We start from the raw sequence: 16,430 nt of genomic DNA, 5'->3' as shown, positions 1-16,430 counted from the left end.
TGGGGAACATAGCACAATTCAAAATTTTCCTACGTGTCACCAAGATCTATCTATGGAGAAACCAGCAACGAGGGGAAGGAGACTGCATCTACATACCCTTGTAGATCGCTAAGCGGAAGCGTTCAAGAGAACGGGGTTGAAGGAGTCGTACTCGTCATGATCCAAATCACCGGAGATCCTAGTGCCGAACGGACGGCACCTCCGCGTTCAACACACGTACAGCCCGACGACGTCTCCCATGCCTTGATCCAACAAGGAGAGAGGAAGAGGTCGAGGAAGACTCCATCCAGTAGCAGCACAATGGCGTGGTGGTGGCGGAGGAGCGTGGTACTCCAGCAGGGCTTCGCCAAGCACTACGAGAGACGAGGAGGGAGAGGGGTAGGGCTGCGCCAAGAAGGAGAGGAACTTGTGTCTTTTGGGCAGCCCAAACCTCAAGTATATATAGGGGAAGGGGAGGGGCTGCGCCCCACCTAGGTTTCCACCCCTAGGGGTGGCGGCCAGCCCTAGATCCCATCTAGGGGGGCGGCCAAAGGGAGAGAGAGGGGGGCGCACCACTAGGTGGGCCTTAGGCCCATCTGAGCCTAGGGTTTGCCCCCTTCCACTCTCCCTTGTGCCTTGGGCCTTGGTGGGGGGGGGGGCGCACCAGCCCACCTGGGGCTGGTCCCCTCCCACACTTGGCCCATGCTGCCCTCCGGGGCTGGTGGCCCCACTTGGTGGACCCCCGGGACCCTCCCGGTGGTCCTGGTACATTACCGATAAAACCCGAAACCTTTTCGGCGACCAAAACAGGACTTCCCATATATAAATCTTTACCTCCAAACCATTCCAGAACTCCTCGTGACGTCCGGGATCTCATCCGGGACTCCGAACAACATTCGATAACCACATACAAACTTCCTTTATAACCCTAGCGTCATCGAACCTTAAGTGTGTAGACCCTATGGGTTCGGGAACCATGCAGACATGACCAAGACGTTCTCTGGTCAATAACCAACAGCGGGATCTGGATACCCATGTTGGTTCCCACATGTTCCACGATGATCTCATCGGATTAACCATGATGTCGAGGATTCGATCAATCCCGTATACAATTCCCTTTGTCTATCGGTATTGTACTTGCCCGAGATTCGATCGTCAGTATCCCGATACCTTGTTCAATCTCGTTACCGGCAAGTCTCTTTTACTCGTTCCGTAACACATCATTCCGTGATCAACTCCTTGATCACATTGTGCACATTATGATGATGTCCTACCGAGTGGGCCCAGAGATACCTCTCCGTTTACACGGAGTGACAAATCCCAGTCTCGATTCGTGCCAACCCAACAGACACTTTCGGAGATACCTGTAGTGTACCTTTATAGCCACCTAGTTACGTTGTGACGTTTGGCACACCCAAAGTATTCCTACGGTATCCGGGAGTTTCACAATCTCATGGTCTAAGGAAATGATACTTGACATTAGAAAAGCTTTAGCATACGAACTACACGATCTTTGTGCTAGGCTTAGGATTGGGTCTTGTCCATCACATCATTCTCCCAATGATGTGATCTCGTTATCAACGACATCCAATGTCCATGGTCAGGAAACCGTAACCATCTATTGATCAACGAGCTAGTCAACTAGAGGCTTACTAGGGACATGGCGTTGTCTATGTATCCACACATGTATCTAAGTTTCCTATCAATACAATTCTAGCATGGATAATAAACGATTATCATGAACAAGGAAATATAATAATAATAACCAATTTATTATTGCCTCTAGGGCATATTTCCAATAGTCTCCCACTTGCACTAGAGTCAATAATCCAGTTCACATTGATATGTGATTAACACTCAAGGTCACATCCCCATGTGACCAACACCCAAAGAGTTCTGGGTTTGATCATGTTATGCTTGTGAGAGAGGTTTCAGTCAACGGGTCTGCAACATTTAGATCCGTATGTACTTTGCAAATTTCTATGTCATCTTGTAGATGCAACTACTACGCTACATTTGGAGCCATTTCAAATAACTGTTCTACTTGGAGCTATTCTAAATAGTTGCCCCATTATACGTATCTGGTATCTCTACTCAGAGCTATCCGGATAGGTGTTAAGCTTGCATCGACGTAACTCTTTATGTCGAACTCTTTATCACCTCCATAACCGAGAAACATATCCTTATTCCTGTAAGGATAATTTAGACCGCTATCTGGTGATCTACTCCTAGATCACCTTTGTACCCTCTTGCCAAATATGTGGCAAGGCACACATCAGGTGTGGTACTCAGCATGGCATACCGTATGGAGCCTATGACAAAAGCATAGGGGACGACCTTCGTCCTTCCTCTTTCTTCTGCCGTGGTCGAGCTTTAAGTCTTAACTTCATACCTTACAACTCAGGCAAGAACTCCTTCTTTGACTGATCCATCTTGAACACCTTCAAGATCATGTCAAGGTATGTGCTCATTTGAAAGTACCATTAAGCGTTTTGATCTATCCATATAGATCTTGATGCTCAATGTTCAAGTAGCTTAATCCAGGCTTTCCATTGAAAAACACTTTCCAAATAACCCTATATGCTTTCCAGAAATTCTACGTCATTTCTGATCAACAATATGTTAACAACATATACTCATTAGAAATTCTATAGTGCTCCCACTCACTTCTTTGGAAATACAAGTTTCTCATAAACTTTGTATACACCCAAAAACTTTGATCATCTCATCAAAGCATACATTCCAACTCCGAGATGCTTACTCCTGTCCTTAGAAGGATTGCTGGAGCTTTGCATACTTATTAGCATCTTTCAGGATTGACAAAACCTTCCGGTTGTATCACATACAACCTTTCCTCAAGAAAAACGTCGAGGAAACAATGTTTTGATATCCTATCTGCAAGATTTCATAAATAATGCAGTAATCGCTAATATAATTCCAACAGACTCTTTAGCATCACTACGAGTGAGAAAGTCTCATCGTAGTCAACTCCTTGAACTTGTCAGAAAACATCTTAACGACAAGTCGAGCTTTCTTAATGGTGACACTTACCATCGTTGTCCGTCTTCCTTTTAAAATCCATATGTACCTAACAGCCTTACGACCATCAAGTAGTTCTTCCAAAGTCTACACTTTGTTTTCATATATGGATCCTCTCTCGGATTATATGGCCTCGAGCCAATTTTCAGAATCCAGGCCCACCATCGCTTCTCCATAGCTCATAGGTTCATTGTTGTCTAGCAACGTGATTTCCAAGACAGGATTACGTACCACTCTGAAGTAGTACGCATCCTTGTCATCCCATGAGGTTTGTTAGTGACTTGATCTGAAGTTTCATGATCACTATCATAAGCTTCCACTTCAATTGGTGTAGGTGCCACAGGAACAACTTCCTGTGCCCTGCCACACACTAGTTGAAGAGACGGTTCAATAACCTCATCAAGTCTCCACCATCCTCCCACTCAATTCTTTCGAGAGAAACTTTTCCTCGAGAAAGGACCCGATTCTAGAAACAATCCTTGCTTTCGGATCTGAGACAGGAGGTATACCCAACTGTTTTGGGTGTTCTATGAAGATGCATTTATCCGCTTTGGGTTCAAGCTTATCAGCCTGAAACTCTTTCACATAAGCGTCGCAGCCCCAAACTTTTTAAGAAATGACAGCTTAGGTTTCTCTAAACCATAGTTCATACGGTGTCATCTCATCGGAATTACGTGGTGCCCTATTTAAAGTGAATGTGGTTGTCTCTAATGCCTAACCCATAAACTATCGTGGTAATTCGATAAGAGACATCATGGTATGCATCATATCCAATAGGGTGCAGTTATGATGTTCGGACACACCATCACACTATGGTGTTCCAGGCTGTATTAGTTGTGAAACAATTTCCACAATGTCTTAATTCTGTGCCAAACTCGTAATTCAGATATTCATCTCTATGATCATATCATAGATCTTTTATCCTCTTGTCACGACGATCTTTCAACTTCACCCTGAAATTACTTGAACCTTTCAATAATTCAGACTCGTGATTCATCAAGTAAATATACTCAACATCTACTCAAATCATCTGTGAAGTAAGAACATAACGATATCCACTGCACGCCTCAGCACTCATTGGACTGCACACATGAAAATGTATTACTTTCAGCAAGTTGCTTTCTAGTTCCATTTTACTGAAAACGAGGCTTTCAGTCATCTTGCCCATGTGGTATGATTTGCATGTCTCAAGTGATTCAAAACCAAGTGAGTCCAAACGGTCCATTTGCATGGAGTTTCTTCATGCATATACACCAATAGACATGGTTCGCATGTCTCAAACTTTTCAAAAACGAGTGAGCCCAAAGATCCATCAACATGGAGCTTCTTCATGCGTTTTATACCGATATGACTTACGTGGCAGTGCCACAAGTAGGTGGTACTATCATTACTATCTTATATCTTTTGGCATGTACATGTGTATCACTACGAACGAGATTCAATAAACCATTCATTTTTGGGTGCAAGACCATTGAAGGTATTATTCAAATAAACAGAGTAACCATTATTCTCCTTAAATGAATAACCGTATTGCGATAGACATAATCCAATCATGTCTATGCTCAACGCAAACACCAATCTCGATGGTAGAGGGAGCGTGCGATGCTTGATCACATCAAGCTTGGAAAAACTTCCAACACATATTGCCAGCTTACCTTTAGCTAGTCTCCGTTTACTCCACAGCCTTTTATTTCGAGTTTACTAACATTTAGCAACCGAACCGGTATCTAATACCATGGTGCTACTAGGAGTACTAGTAAAGTACACATTAACACAATGTACATCCAATATACTTCTATCGACCTTGCCAGCCTTCTCATCTACCAAGTATCTAGGGTAATTCTGCTCCAGTGGCTGTTCCCCTTATTACAGAAGCACTTAGTCTCGGGTTTGGGTTCAACCTTGGGTTTCTTCACTAGAGCAGCAGCTGAATTGCTGTTTCATGAAGTATCCCTTTTTGCCCTTGCCCTTCTTGAAACTAGTGGTTTCACCAACCATCAACAATTGATGCTCCTTCTTGATTTCTACTTTTGTGGTGTCAAACATCGCGAATATCTCAAGGAGCATCATATATGTCCCTGATATATTATAGTTCATCACGAAGCTCTAGCAGCTTGGTGGTAATGACTTCGGAGAAACATCACTATCTCATCTGGAAGATCAACTCCCACTCGATTCAAATGATTCTTGTACTCAGACAATCTGAGCACAAGCTCAACAATTGAGCTTTTCTCCCTTAGTTTGTGGGCTAAGAAAATCGTCGGAGGTCTTATACCTCTTGACGTGGGCACGAGCCTGAAATCCCAATTTCAGCCCTCGAAACATCTCATATGTTTCGCGATGTTTCAAAACGTCTTCAGTGCCTCAAATATAAACCGTTTAACTGAACTATCACGTAGTTATCAAAATGTGTATGTCAGATGTTCGCAACATCCACAGACGACGTTTGAGGTTCAGCACACTGAGCGGTGCATTAAGGACATAAGCCTTCTATGAAGCAATGAGGACAATCCTCAGTTTACGGACCTAGTCCGCATAATTGCTATTATCAACTTTCAACTAAATTTTTCTCTAGAAACATATCTAAACAGTAGAACTAAAGCGCGAGCTATGACATAATTTGCGAAGACCTTTTGACTATGTTCAGGATAATTAAGTTCATCTTATGAACTCCCACTCAGATAGACATCCCTCTAGTCATCTAAGTGATTACATGATCCGAGTCAACTAGGCCATGTCCGATCATCACGTGAGATGGACTAGTCATCATCGGTGAACATCTTCATGTTGATCGTATCTACCATACGACTCATGCTCGACCTTTCGGTCTCTTGTGTTCCGAGGCCATGTCTGTACATGCTAGGCTCGTCAAGTCAACCTAAGTGTTTCACGTGTGTAAATCTGTCTTACACCCGTTGTATGTGAACGTTAGAATCTATCACACCCGATCATCACGTGGTGCTTCGAAACAACGAACTGTCGCAATGGTGCATAGTTAGGGGGAACACTTTCTTGAAATTATTATGAGGGATCATCTTATTTACTACCGTCGTTCTAAGCAAATAAGATGCAAAAACATGATAAACATCACATGCAATCAAAAAGTGACATGATATGGCCAATATCATATTGCTCCTTTTGATCTCCATCTTCGGGGCTCCATGATCATCATCGTCACCGGCATGACACCATGATCTCCATCATCATGATCTCCATCATCATGATCTCCATCATCGTGTCTTCATGAAGTTGTCTCGCCAACTATTACTTCTACTACTACAGCTAACGGTTAGCAATAAAGTAAAGTAATTACATGACGTTTCTCAATGACACGCAGGTCATACAAAAATAAAGACAACTCCTATGGCTCCTGTCGATTGTCATACTCATCGACATGCAAGTCGTGATTCCTATTACAAGAACATGATCTCATACATCACATATATCATTCATCACATCCTTTTGGCCATATCACATCACATGGCATACCCTACAAAAACAAGTTAGACATCCTCTAATTGTTGTTTGCATGTTTTACGTGGCTGCTATGGGTTTCTAGCAAGAACGTTTCTTACCTACGCAAAAACCACAACGTGATATGCCAATTGCTATTTACCCTTCATAAGGACCCTTTTCATCGAATCCGATCCAACTAAAGTGGGAGAGACAAACACCCGCTAGCCACCTTATGCAACTAGTGCATGTCAGTCGGTGGAACCAGTCTCACATAAGAGTACATGTAAGGTCGGTCCGGGCCGCTTCATCCCACAATACCGTCGAAACAAGATTGGACTAGTAACGGTAAGCATATTGAACAAAATCAACGCCCACAACTACTTTGTGTTCTACTCGTGCGTAGAATCTACGCAAAAGACCTAGCTCATGATGCCACTGTTGGGGAATGTAGCAGAAATTCAAAATTTTCCTACGTGTCACCAAGATCTATCTATGGAGAAACCAGCAACGAGGGGAAGGAGAGTGCATCTACATACCCTTGTAGATCGCTAAGCAGAAGCGTTCAAGAGAACGGGGTTGAAGGAGTCGTACTCGTCGTGATCCCAATCATCGGAGATCCTAGTGCCGAACGGACGGCACCTCCGCGTTCAACACACGTACAGCCCGACGACGTCTCCCATGCCTTGATCTAGCAAGGAGAGAGGGAGAGGTTGAGGAAGACTCCATCCAGCAGCAGCACAACGGTGTGGTGGTGGTGGAGGAGCGTGGTACTCCAGCAGGGCTTCGCCAAGCACTACGAGAGACGAGGAGGGAGAGGGGTAGGGCTGCGCCAAGAAGGAGAGGAACTCGTGTCTTTTGGGCAGCCCAAACCTCAAGTATATATAGGGGAAGGGGAGGGGCTGCGCCCCACCTAGGTTTCCACCCCTAGGGGTGGCAGCCAGCCCTAGATCCCATCTAGGGGGCGGCCAAAGGGGGAGAGAGGGGGGCGCACCACTAGGTGGGCCTTAGGCCCATCTGAGCCTAGGGTTTGCCCCCTTCCACTCTCCCTTGCGCCTTGGGCCTTGGTGGGGGGCGCACCAGCCCACCTGGGGCTGGTCCCCTCCCACACTTGGCCCATGCTGCCCTCCGGGGCTGGTGGCCCCACTTGGTGGACCCCCGGGACCCTCCCGGTGGTCCCGGTACGTTACCGATAAAACCCGAAACCTTTCCGGCGACCAAAACAGGACTTCCCATATATAAATCTTTACCTCCGGACCATTCCGGAACTCCTCGTGACGTCCGGGATCTCATCCGAGACTCCAAACAACATTCGGTAACCACATACAAACTTCCTTTATAACCCTAGCATCATCGAACCTTAAGTGTGTAGACCCTACGGGTTCAGGAACCATGCAGACATGACCGAGACGTTCTCCGGTCAATAACCAACAGCGGGATCTGGATACCCATGTTGGTTCCCACATGTTCTACGATGATCTCATCGGATGAATCACGATGTCGAAGATTCGATCAATCCCGTATACAATTCCCTTTGTCTATCGGTATTGTACTTGCCTGAGATTCGATCGTCGGTATCCCGATACCTTGTTCAATCTCGTTACTGGCAAGTCTCTTTTACTCGTTACGTAACACATCATCCCGTGATCAACTCCCTGATCAGATTGTGCACATTATGATGATGTCCTACCGAGTGGGCCCAGAGATACCTCTCCGTTTACACGGAGTGACAAATCCCAGTCTCGATTCGTGCCAACCCAACAGACACTTTCGGAGATACCTGTAGTGTACCTTTATAGCCACCCAGTTACGTTGTGACGTTTGGCACACCCAAAGTATTCCTACGGTATCCGGGAGTTGCACAATCTCATGGTCTAAGGAAATGATACTTGACATTAGAAAAGCTTTAGCATACGAACTACACGATCTTTGTGCTAGGTTTAGGATTGGGTCTTGTCCATCACATCATTCTCCCAATGATGTGATCCCGTTATCAACGACATCCAATGTCCATGGTCAGGAAACCGTAACCATCTATTGATCAACGAGCTAGTCAACTAGAGGCTTACTAGGGACATGGCGTTGTCTATGTATCCACACATGTATCTGAGTTTCCTATCAATACAATTCTAGCATGGATAATAAACGATTATCATGAACAAGGAAATATAATAATAATAATCAATTTATTATTGCCTCTAGGGCATATTTCCAACAGTCTCCCATTTCCAACAGTTTCTGACACGGGGATGCGATGCAGGTTCAGATGCCAGCCGTGGGGCAGATTAACATCCGGGTACGGTGCGGCTGGCGGCACTGCCAGTGCCAGTGCACCGGGATGTGCAACCCCTACCGTGGCCCGCAGCGTGGAGGAGCCGACGGTGGCGGCGGATTAGGTGTGCGGGACGAGCTGGCGCCGGGGATGAGCTTCCCCTTGCCCTTTCTAAAGAAACCCATTGCTAGTGTTTCCGTGTCGCCGGCGAGGGGGCCAGCTTGGCCAGATGTGGACGGGAGAGGGGAAGTGGATGAGGCCCCCCCCTCCCCCGCCCCACCACACACAATTGCATTAGAAAAAGGACGATGATTCGGTGCTTTCACCCACTACCAAGCGGGCCTGAGGTAGATGGCAGTGTTTAATACGATCGCGTGTGCGTCTCGTGTCCATATGAACACAAATAAAACATAAATTTAGATCTAAAATGCGTCTAGAAAAACATCAAACAGATGTTTTTTGAATTTGGGTCGGCGCATTGAAAATGATCCATTCCGAAACAAACAAATTAGCGTGTGGATTATTTGGGTGGCCACATGGAGTTGCTCTTATGCGGCAGAGATTTCTCAAAAAAAAAGCGGCATCGAGCGCAGAGGGAGAATAAATACTGTAACGTGGCAACGAAGACGTCATTTCGGTTTTTCTTTACGAGGGAGCGAACACGTCAGCTGATTACAAGCAGTACGCGCTGAACTACTCATATGGTCATCAAGATGTGGTTTCTTGAAGGAGAGAAAAGGTACGGACGCGACGATCTATACGACTTGGATCCAGCATTTGGGCATTCGGCGCTCCCGAGGATTTATATGTGCCATGTGTGACGCAAACTCCAGGGGGAAAAGTCAACGCTCCCAAGTCTGAATCCGCGGCCAAATATAAGACCTGGTCTCATAGAATTATTTTCCCAAATATAAGAGGCCCCGACATGAACCAGCCCCGTCACTGGTTTATCAGGAAAATTCCTATTTGACGCTCTACGCGTCACATTGTCGGGGAGGACGCACAGCCGAAACCCCCAGCACGAAAATTGGGCCGGCCCACTTTATCATTCGTTTGTTTTTCATTTCTTCTTTATTTTTCACAAAATGTTCATACTTTTGCGAAGTATTTGAAACTACAAAAAAATCCCGTGTTTCTAAAATAATTTTAATAAATTAAAAAAAGATTGTTTTTTCGATTTTTACTTTTGAAAAAATATTAAAAATCATGTTTCCAAAATTTGTTCTGAATATAAAAAATGTTCCCATCTTTAATTTATCAGAACTCAAAAAATGTGCTCCTTTTCAAAATATGTTTGTGATTTTCAAAATAGGTTCGTGCTTTTGAAAAATTGTTTAGAATTTTGGAAAATATTCCCGTTATTGAATTTTGGACAGAAAGTTTAAAAAGGTTCGTGTTTTCAGGAAATGTTTGGGCTTTTTAAAAATAGTTTCAGTCAAAATATCTTCACTATTTCAAACGTGTTCGTGCTTTTCAATTTTTTGACATATTAGAATTGTTTGAGTAGTTCAAATCATTGTCCGATTTTCGAACATTATTCACTTCTTTTTTACAATTTCCACAATATATTAAAAAACTCAAAAGTATGAGGATTCCGCGTCGTTGTAAGTTCTTACCCTTGCACGCTCCTCATTGGTCGCTAACACTTGTGAGGTGCGCTTGTAGGTGTTCTCCTTAACAAGCCACAGGTCCGGAGTTTGATTCCTAGTGAGGGTGCGCTGTCTTTTGTTAATTTTTATATCCCATCGAGCGATCGGCGCGCTCACTATGGCAACCACCAATGGGCTGGCCCAGTCAGCGGGTCATGCATGCGTCGCTCGGCTATTTGATGCAGAATGCGTCAAATAGAACCCTCTGTTATAAGTTAGCTTTTCTTTAAACCTGTTTTTTCCGATTTTTTTGTAGTGGTCTTAAGCTCTTTTGTTCCTCTTTATTTCCTTTTTCCTTTTATTTTTCAATTTCTGCTTTTATTTTCATGTTTATTTTATTTTACTTTTTTCATGTTTCTTTTTTTATTTGGATAAATATGCAATTTTTTTAAAATGTGTGAACACTTTCTGAATAACATGTATGATTTTTTTTGAAATTTAAAAATTACACATATGTTTGTCTTAATTTTTACATCCCATCGTTGCGCTAGAGTATCGAGGCACGCTTGCTACAAGGATCACAAATGGGCTGGCCCAGTCAGCGGTCCGTCCGTGCGTCGCAATGCTAGCTTTTTTGAAAACTGCTTCTTCCCGGTATTTAGACACGAACTTCAGGTCTTTTTTTCTTCTTTGTTATCTTTACTTTTTTTTATATATTTCTACTTTTATTTTTACATGTTTCTCATGTCTGTCACCTTTTACATGTTTCTTTAAAATATTATTGACAAATATGAAAATAGTTTTTAAATATGTGAATACATTTTAAATGACATTTATGTTCTTCCAAAATTTAAAATTTTAGAAATTTTTAAAATGCATAAACACTTTTTTAATTTAAAATATATTTCCTATAAATGTGCCAACACTTTTTATAAAATGTATGAACACTTGCGTAATGTAATCTTTAATATCATTTAAAATTACATTATTATTTTTTAGATGAAGGCCATTTTTCTGTAATTACATGAAATTATATTTAATTATGTGTATACATTTTTAATTATATGGGCATTTTATAAAAACATGGAAGACTATTTTAAGTTATATGTACATTCTTAAATACATGGATATTTAATAAAAGTACTTGGACACCTTTTTTAAATGAAAATGAACATTTTGTATGAGTTTACGAAGAATATGTATTTTTTTTCGTGTGCATGCATTTTTTAATAGATGAATACTTTTAGTTATTTATTTTAATTGAAGATATATGAATTAGTGAGATATATAGAGACCATTATGTCCGCAGCAGGTTATCCATTCACAAAGCAAAAATAGGAAGAAACTAATTATTCAAGTTTGCTCTTTGCTCCCAGTCCACGTGAGAGCGAGAGATTGGCGACACAGCCTTAGCGCTTGCTAGAAACGAGGCACAGACGAGCCCCAGGCGGTTTGGTTTGAACCAAGAGGCCACCTATTTGACACTCACCAAATAGTCGAGGAAACGCCTGAACCACGTTATAGCATATGGGCCGGTCATGGTGCGTCCCATTGTGATGCTTGATTAGTTTCCTGGAAAGTATATTTAGATTGACAGGTCCAAAAACTCTAGTAAAAATAGAAAAATATAACATAAAACTAAGAAAATATTCACCTACATACATATGAATGTTCATAACCGCGAAGAAGAATGTTCACCATGTATTTGACATGTCTATAAGAAATTATATTAATGCATTGAAAAGTTCATGTGCTATAGAAAAAAGGTTCGTAGATTATAAAAGTTGTTCATACAACACGGGAAAAAATATTCAAAAGGAACGACAAAAAAATTAGAAAATGACTTAACATAAAATGGAAGTGAAAATAAAAAAATAAATGTCAAAAAGAATTAAAAAAGTAAATGAAAACCTATAGTGCTCGGCCCAGGACACACACATTCCACATGTTTGTCCAATATTTTGACGCCTTGAGCGTAAAATATGAATCACCTTGAATATCGAAATCACTAATTAAGGGGTACCCCTTGCAAAACTCACTCTCAATTTCTCTATGCTGACCACTTGTCGCAACCTGTTTTTTTCCTTTTTTCTCATAGATTTATTTTTCAATTACATTTTAACCGTGCGTCCAAATCACAAACCGTTTTCGCTCTTGGATTTCTTGCAACGAGATCTTCGAAACAAGATCCTATGTTAATAGGTTTCAACAAAAATTCAGGCAAAAACCAAAAAAAAACTGAAAAAGACTAAGAACCGGAAAAACCCTAAAGAACTGTTGTCTTTTTAACCTATTTGTTTCTAGCATAGTTGTGCTTTTTATATCATAAGAATAGCGTAACTAGCTATGATACATAGGCGCCGGGGGGGGGGGGGGGGGGGCTCTCCATTTTCATCAACAATCTTGTTTTTATATGACATTTGACGAAACTCATCCTAGTTCTGTCAAGTTTTCGATGTGATGGACCGCGGGTAATATTGATAAAAGTACAAGGTTATATGTTAGAAAATCATAATAGCCAAAAACTGAATAGGCTAAGGTACACAATATTTATGCAAAGTAAAGTTTTTTTTTGCAAGTATGGTATAATCTAGCTTATGAAAATCTGGCCCGCCAAAACTGTGTGCACTTCCCCGCCAAAAAAAAAACAGACAATTCGTGCATTGATACGTTACCCTCTACTAGGGTATTGGATTGTTATTTATGTTTGATTAAATTTCTTGGGTTGGTAATGACATGCATTTTTGTTGAACCAAAGATGAGATCATAATGTTGTTAACAAAAAAGAAGTAGGCCAGCTTCGGTACGGGAGCAGTGACAGAGGTATGTGGTTGTTTGATGGTCCATGGGCCTCAATGTAATTTTTATTATGTTTGCAGTGAGTTATACTTTCAGTGTATCTTTATAATAAATCTGATCCTTTTTAGGAGAAAAGTACATAGGTAATTTCTGGTTAAAAATAGTACATATGCATTTAGAATGAAACCGATATAACAAGGATTAAACCAACTAAGTCCACCGATTATGCCTAGGGTACTTTTTGTTTAAGTATCATCGTGCATGCAGCTCCACCAATTCTAGCTCGCGTTGTTGGTGGTATTGCAGGCCTTTCTGACTTCGCCGGGGCCAGTCCCGGTGAGCACCTCAATGCCTCCCATCTTCACCATAGCCCCCGCAAACCTGACCATCCACGCGATAGGGTTGGCGGCATTGTCGGCCACCATGGCCGCTGTCTTGTTGCCGGTCGTTGGCGTCTCATCCATTAGCGTCTGGTCTGACGTGAACAACACCTGCCCAGAGGCCACGTTTTTGTAGAACTGGTTGCTCAGCTTGTTCGGGTCTGTCACACGGTTGTTGCTCACGGAGATGAACCCCCCGCCATTCCTCGGAGGCGGGCACACCTTCTTCAGCTCTGTCGCGAAGGTGGCGTTCATAGTGGGGTCGACAGTAGGGTACAACCGCGGGGTGACGAAGTTGCAGTGCGTGAGGCCGAAGGAGTGCGCGCCGGGAGAGCACCACTAGGTCCTCGGCGTTGAGGCCCTTGGCGGCGAAGCTGTCAAGGAGTCTTGGAGCTGAAACGCGGGCGATGGGATGCCCTGGAAGACCTCGTCGGCGATTGACTGGAAGCCATCCAGGCGGCCGGATGGCATGTGGAAGGTGAACCCGCCCAAGGTGCAAGTGGAGTCGCGCGCCGCAAAGGCCAGGATGTCGGCACAGGAGACGACGCCCGGGCAGACGGCCTCCACGGCATCCTTGATCTTGTTCACGGCTTCGTATCCGCGCAAAGGGATTGTTGTTTTCTCAGTCTCTGGCTTGTTGGCCGTCGGGTCTAGCAGAATGGAGGCATCGCAACCCTGTAAAAAGTCATTTAATTATGAATATATGTTTCCGATTTGTGCATATTTTTGTTAGTAAAAGTTGATAGAATAAATACATTGCATAAACATGAAAATCAAGAAAAGTCTGATTGTACTATTTTCACCTAGACAGTTTTATTCTACTCTTGAATGTTAAAAAAAATGAGACCAACCCAAAGGCTAACCCAGGTGAACCCGCCCAAGGTGCAAGTGGAGTCGCGCGCCGCAAAGGCCAGGATGTCGGCACAGGAGACGACGCCCGGGCAGACGGCCTCCACGGCATCCTTGATCTTGTTCACGGCTTCGTATCCGCGCAAAGGGATTGTTGTTTTCTCAGTCTCTGGCTTGTTGGCCGTCGGGTCTAGCAGAATGGAGGCATCGCAACCCTGTAAAAAGTCATTTAATTATGAATATATGTTTCCGATTTGTGCATATTTTTGTTAGTAAAAGTTGATAGAATAAATACATTGCATAAACATGAAAATCAAGAAAAGTCTGATTGTACTATTTTCACCTAGACAGTTTTATTCTACTCTTGAATGTTAAAAAAAATGAGACCAACCCAAAGGCTAACCCTTGTTGGCTTTTTTTTATAGGAGAAACTCCGTGAGCACCGCGCGTTCGTGCCGGGACTCGAACTTGGGCGGGCTGGCAGAAATCTCAGCTGCCCAGCCAATAGGTCGACGCCCCGTCCTCTTCTACTCTTGAATGTTAGTAGTTAAAATTAGAAACTTCAATGCATGCTTTCGAGATAGTCTCACGTATTCAAGAAAGGATATAGGAGTAGTATATGTTTGTATAGAATGAAAATGTCACATATGAAATTTATTTAGATTTTCGAATGGAATCCAAAGTGTTTCAAACTGCCGTGGCATGTGTTTCGATAAAGGTACATACCCTGACAAAGCAATCGTGGAAGAAGAGGCGAACAAAGGCAGCACCAATGGTGGGGTCACTGCGGATCATGCCTTGGACGACGTTCCTCACCGTGTCCTCGGCTTTTGGGCACGACGAGTTGTAGAAGCTGTACTGCAGCCCGGCGGCGTTCGACACAGAGCTCAGCGCAGCGGCCATGAACGCCATGAGCACCACAACCTTGTTGGCTGCCATCGCGTACTATTTGTGTGTGTTTACTGAAAGAGACTTGCTGTAAGTGCTTGATGGTGACAATAGTGTGGTTTCGATGAGTATTTATAGATCACGAATCATCGTAAGACTACGAGGACGAACACGCTCATGCATGACCATAATTAATTAGCTAGTGTGTTCACTGGGTACAAAGAATATGTTCGAATGATTAGGAGGTTACCGTACCACACAGGTAGTTGAATTATTTGCAGCTAGAGACGCGTTGACAATGCCACATGATAGCGTATTTTTTCATGGAGGATTAGTAAAATCACAACTACACAATTAATCTGGATGATTAGTTTGTTACAGCATGTGGACTTTTTTTGGGTGGGGACAGCATGTTGACTTTTTTTTTCCAGAACGAAGGCTCGCGAAGAGCCCGACTTTGAATTAACCCACAAAAGAAAAAAAAAACCATCAACCGGTAAGAAATACAAACTCTGGATTACAACCTCGAGACAAACCAAATAGAAACAAGAAAAAAAAAACGGCACGATACAATGGCACCGGGAGCAGCTCACATGCCAGAGATACAACAAACTAAAAAGGATCAACAAGAGGCACCTAGCTTGAGGATGACAAGGCCTCTTGCTCGCGCGAAGCCGAGGAGAAGGGAAATGCCGGCAAAGGAGAGGAAGATCAGATGACCGAAAGGACAACCGTTGCCACAACACCTGGGACCCTGACGGAAACACCACCCTCCAGATCCATCGTTGAAGAAGGCTCCTGCCTCCTCGCCTGGCTCGAAAGGCATCGCACCGTTGACAAATGGACACGTTCACCCTAGAACCTGGATGAGTGGCACCGAAGGCAGCCACAGTATTGGAACCAGGCAGTCTCGTCCTGCCGTCAACTTCTCACCTGGAGCAGAACATCATCGAAAACCAAGGACCCAGGCGTGCAAGAGGAGAGTTGCCAGAATGGACTAAGGAACAACAGCCAGGACCAAGATCAAATTGAGGAGCTTTTACACAACCGGCTCGCTGGAGTGACACTGCCGGAAGGAATCCCTATCCCCTCCTGTCCAGTAACCACGGGCACCAAACTAGGATCACTACAGCCACACGGTGAGCACTCAAAATGGCCTGAACCAGGGGGGCACCACCACCA

General features: G+C 43.5%; 1 pseudogene; it reads right to left on the bottom strand.

Moving 5' to 3' along the window:
• Positions 1 to 13,409: 13,409 nt before the first annotated feature.
• On the bottom strand, positions 13,410 to 15,299 carry LOC123094058 (peroxidase 2-like; annotated as a pseudogene).
• Between the last annotated feature and the right edge of the window lie 1,131 nt (positions 15,300 to 16,430).

This window comes from Triticum aestivum, chromosome 1A, assembly GCF_018294505.1.
Source record: "Triticum aestivum cultivar Chinese Spring chromosome 1A, IWGSC CS RefSeq v2.1, whole genome shotgun sequence".
Lineage (NCBI taxonomy): Eukaryota > Viridiplantae > Streptophyta > Magnoliopsida > Poales > Poaceae > Triticum > Triticum aestivum.
This window is presented reverse-complemented; position numbering and strand designations above follow the sequence as displayed.